The following is a 4,676-nucleotide window of genomic DNA, read 5'->3' as shown; positions in this document are numbered from 1 at the left end:
CACAGACACAGACACGGGCACACATGCACACACAGACACGCGGATGCCCATGCACAGTGTTGTTCTGTGTAGATGCACTGAACCTCGATTTACCGAGCGGGTGGCTATCGACTCGCCCCCCCCCCCACAACCGCCGCCCGCATTTTTTTGTTTTTCCTCCTCCTCCCTGTGGTTGTGGTCAGCCGTGCTGACGTCCGTGTTCTCACGACCGACCGCGAGTGCGTTTTCCCCACGCGCCCATTTGTTGTCTTTGGGCTTTGTCGCGATCTGTGCCGAGATCGATTTTTCTTTCCACTTCGATGGGGTTGACGGTCTTCATCCTTTCTTTTCTAGCTTCTGGGCTTTGCCTGTCTGCTTTCAAAAGACCTCCTGCATTCGAGAGGACGGACTCCAAAGCCGATTCCTGCGTTGTTCTCGGAGCGCTCGCCTGGTTTCGGTTTGCCAGCCCCCGCCTTCCCTCCCTGTTTCCCTCCTCCCCTTCCCACCCCCCCACCCCCCCCCGCCGCCGGGAACCCGGGATCTCGTCCTGGTCGCTCTGGGCCACCCGCCGGCGTGTCCGTGTGATCTCCCCCGCCCGGGGAATCGCGTGGGGAGCGCGTCCCCTTCGCGGCAGCCGCCCGCCCGGCCGGCCGTGTCTTGCCAAACCCCGGCTCCCTCCGTCCTCCCCGCCCTGATCTGCTGCCGGGGTGGGTCGCGTCGCGTCGCGTCGCGTCTCCTCATGCCGCCGTGCCGTGCCGTGCCGTGCCGTGACGAGGGTGAGCGGGCTCCGAGGCGGACGCCACGGGGTCGCGCCGGCCGGCCGCCCGGCGCCTCAGCCCGGGACGGGCTCGGGCGTTTGGGCGGCCGGCGGTCGGGATCGGTTCCGGGGACGTTGGCGACGGCTGTCGGGCGCCATCTGGCTGCCGCTCTTGAGATCGTCCCTCTTCTCCCGAGCGTCGGCGACCTCGGCAAGGGATGGGGCTCGGCGGCGGGGCCCGAGGCAGACTTCGGGGAGGCTGGCGACACCGGCGGTGACAGTCCCCGTGGCGCTGAGCCGCGGGCGTGTCCTGCTCTCGGCGCAGATTGGACTCGCAGGCTGATGAGGGGGTGGCTGCCGCCGCGCTCCCGGGATCTCGTGTGTAGGGGGAAGCCGTGTGGCCTGGCCTGGTCGACCAGCATCCGCCTGTGCCCCTGCAGCCGCGGGGACCGACCCGAGCCGATCGGACACGGCCTGCGCCGTGCCGCCGCGGGGGAAAGGGACGGGGTGTCCCGCGCCCGGGCCGCCGGCGGCTAGGTGGTCCGGCCCTCGTCTGTGTCCCTTGGACGACTGCTCCCGAGGCGAGGAGCGGCCCGGGCCCAGTGCGGTGAGGCCGGGGACGGGCGCGCTGGGGTTCCCGGTCGTCGGAGGCGCCTCCTTGGATGAAATGTTTTCTGAGTCCCGATGGACCCGGAGACGTGGCTGGGCCGGCCCCTGTTGGCGCGGGAGGCCAGGGAGGGCGCCCCCCGGCCCGTAAGTCTGCCCGCGTGGGTTCCGGTGGCATTTGAGGGACCGAGACTTCATCCGGACTCGGGGACCGGCACGGGGGCGTCCTGCGAGGGATGTGGGGGAGGCAGGCTTTCCCCGGCCCGGTGCTCGGGAGCGGTCCCTCGTGGGGGGCCCTCTCCTCGGAGGCGCCTCTGTGGCATCTCCCCGAGTCCCCGACCACGCGGGCGAGAAACGGGCAGGGCGTCCCCGGCCCGATCCCGTCTCCCTCTCGTCCCTTCCCATTCCCACTGCTCCTCCTCCTCCTCCTCCTCCTCCACCCCTCCCCCCCCCCCGGTCGATCAGATGGCCCCCGAGAGCTTCGGGGCTGCCATTTATGGGGGTAGGGCTGGGGGCAGGTGGCCGGACCGAGGTCCCGGGGCCCCCCCTGCAAATCGTGGACCCGACCCGTTTCCGGGCGCTGTCATTTTTTCTGTCGTGTTGGGCATTTTCTGCCAGCAGATAGGTGCTGACACGGTCTTTCTCGGTGTCTGTCACCGAGTGTTGGGTCTCCGGACGCGTGTGGGGCTCTTGGGCTTTGTCTCTGCGTGAGCCCTGGCCTGGTAGAAGCCGACTCTGCTTCTGACACTTGAGCCGCCCGCTCGGGCCTGCGCGCCGGCTCTCGTGTGTGCGTCCGCCTGACGTGGCCCGTGGTGCCGCCTCCGGTCTCTGGTGGCCCGAGGGCGGTGGGGTGAGGTGGCGGCGTGGGTCTTTTACCCCGTGCGCTCCCTGCCGCAGGCACCCGGTGGTGGCCGGCACGACCCCACCCTCACAGGCTCCGTGCCGCGTGTCAGGCATTCTCCGCCTGGGGTCGTTGGCCACTCTCCTCGTAGAGGAACGAGGAGTGGGTGGCGCCTGGCGAGGCTGAAGCAGGTCCTCCTCTGGTGGTTGTCCTCGCCGGGCCCTCCCCTCTGGCTCTGGGGCTTCCCTGCCCCATGGCTCGGTCGCTCGCTCGCTCACCTGACCGATGTGGTGACGTCATGCTCTCCCGGGCCGGGCCTAAGCCGCGCCAGACGAGGGACGGGACGTTCATGGTGAACGTGGCCTCTCTTCTCGTTCTGCCTGCGGGCCCCTCGCCTCTCCTCCACCGCCCGTGGGTGGCGGGGGCAAGGAAGGGGTGCGGACTCCGGCCCGACCTCGGTCTCCCGTGCCTCGTGGTGTCGGCGGGGCCGGGGTCTTGTGACGCGGCAGACACCTCTCGCCTCCTCGCCTGCTCGGCGTCTTGTCTCGCGAGCGGCCCTCCCCCGCGGTGGGGGAGGGCTGCCCCCGCCGCCACGCCACGTATCCCCTCGCCGGGGTGCGAGCGTGTCTCGCCTTGGCCCTCTGTGGTGCCCCTGGAGCGCTCCAGGTTGTCCCTCAGGTGCCCGAGGCCGAGCGGTGGCATCGCTTCCCGTCCCCAGCGAGTCCTCTCGGGTAACCCCTGCGGTGGGCGTGTGTCCCGAGCCACTCTCTTGAGCAGTGGGGGGGAGGGGTCGAGACGGTAAGCGAGGCGTGGCCGCTCCCCACCCTCGGTGGGGCCGGGGCCGCCTCCTGGTCGTCGTCCTCACCCTGTACCGGGGGGGACTGACGTGGCCGGGCGCACGCCGGGTGGGTCCCCCCCTCTGCGGGGCTCGCGCCCGGGCGTGGGAGCGAACGTGGTGGGGCCGGGTGATGTGCCGGTGGGGGCGGGCGCCTGTCTCGTCCCCACGCGGTCTTGGGTGCGTCTCCTCGCGAGGCGGCACGGGCTTTCCCCGGTCCCGACCGCGAACGCTCGCTTTTCGGCCCGCTGCTTACCCTTGCCGCAGGCCCCTCCTGCCCAGCCGAGCGCTGACGTCCACCTCGGCGGACTTCCGTAGGCCTGAAGGGGGCCCCCGCTGGGTAGGGGGCGATGCGCCCTCGGTGAGAAAGCCTTCTCTAGCGATCTGAGAGGGGAGCCTTGGGGGGGTACCGGACAACCCCCAGCCGCCGCTCCTCCATCCAGAGCGTGCAGTCGCCACGGGGAGCGACTGCCGCAGCGTGTGGGCAGGGCCCCGCCGCTTTGGCGTGTGGGTTGCGCCGGCCCCGCGGTGGGGCCGTGTGCTGCTCTTTGCCTGCTGTGGCCCGCGCCTCCCCCCTCCGAGTCGGGGGAGGGTTCTGCCGGGCCGGGCCGGGCCCGGCGTCTGGCGCGGGGCCGTGCGAGCGCGCGTGTGTGCGCGCGGGCTTTGCCTCCCCGGTGCGTGCCGTGGGGGGAGGGGCAAGGCGGTCCACCCCGACTTCGCCCCCCGTTGTCTCCCCGCCGCGAGGAGCCACCCCACCTGTCCCGGTCCCGAGCCGCAGCCACCGGTGGCGGTGCGTGGGCTACGGGTCGGGCCGCCTCGCTCGGGAGCGTTTCCCCGGGCCGCGAGGCCTGGGGGCGAGCCAGACGAAGCAGGATGATGTGGGTGGTGGACGGACAGACCAGACAGACAGACAGACGGACGAGTGAGCGAGCGGAAGGGGCTGCCCTCTGCAGTGGGGGTTAGCCTGCTGCGCGTGAGTCCCGGCGGCGGGGCCGGGGTGTGGGAGGAACTGCCGAGGGTTGGCTGAGGCCGGCCGGCGTCCTGGGCGTCGCGGGGCCGCCCCCACGTGTGGGGGTGGTGGGATCCTGCGCTTGTTTCCCCGGCGGCCCGGTCGTGTCTTGGGATTTCCCCTTCCCTGGGCTGGTGCCCGCCCACACCCCCGACCCCTGCGGCCGTCGCTCTTGTGCGCGAGCGGCCCCTCCTCGTCGTCGCCGGCCCTCCCCTGCCCGGACCGATGGCCACCCGCGCCGAGCCTTTTCCCCCCGACCCACCCCCGTCCTGGGACCAGTACGTGGCCTCACCGCGCGTGGGTGCTGTCCCTCCCCTGGAGGCGGCCCCGGGTGAGGCGTCGTCGGACCCGACGGGGGGGGGGAGGCGGGGTGCTTCGGCACGGCACGAACGTGTTTGTTCTGGGTGTGCGCGCGTCGGGGCAGGGCAGCGCCGGCCCGTGCGGCGGGAGAGCCTTGCGGTGGGCCGTTCTGAGGCTCTGCGGTGTCGGGCGAGGGTGGCCCTGAGCCCCCGTGAGGGGGTGCCGTGGGGGTGCCGAGGAGAGAGAGTGCCAGTCGGCGCCGTGGGTGCCGCGGGACCGCCCCCGTGCCGGAGGGCCTGTGGCGGTGAGACCCCGTGTCGCACCCCGGCGGCCGACTCGCGTCTGGGTT

The 4,676-nt window shown here is 72.0% G+C and overlaps 1 long non-coding RNA gene across 1 annotated transcript in view; it reads left to right on the top strand.

Annotated features, from left to right (window-relative positions):
- Positions 1-230: 230 nt before the first annotated feature.
- Positions 231-4,676, top strand: part of LOC140692509 (uncharacterized) — a 23,023-nt gene continuing 18,577 nt past the window's right edge. The window contains exon 1 of the long non-coding RNA XR_012068077.1: positions 231-436. This is a non-coding gene — a long non-coding RNA (uncharacterized lncRNA). The remainder of the gene's footprint in view (positions 437-4,676) is intronic.

Source organism: Vicugna pacos, unplaced genomic scaffold (assembly GCF_048564905.1).
Source record: "Vicugna pacos unplaced genomic scaffold, VicPac4 scaffold_8, whole genome shotgun sequence".
NCBI lineage: Eukaryota > Metazoa > Chordata > Mammalia > Artiodactyla > Camelidae > Vicugna > Vicugna pacos.
The sequence above is the reverse complement of the archived record's forward strand: the minus strand, read 5'-3'. Positions and strand labels throughout refer to the sequence as shown.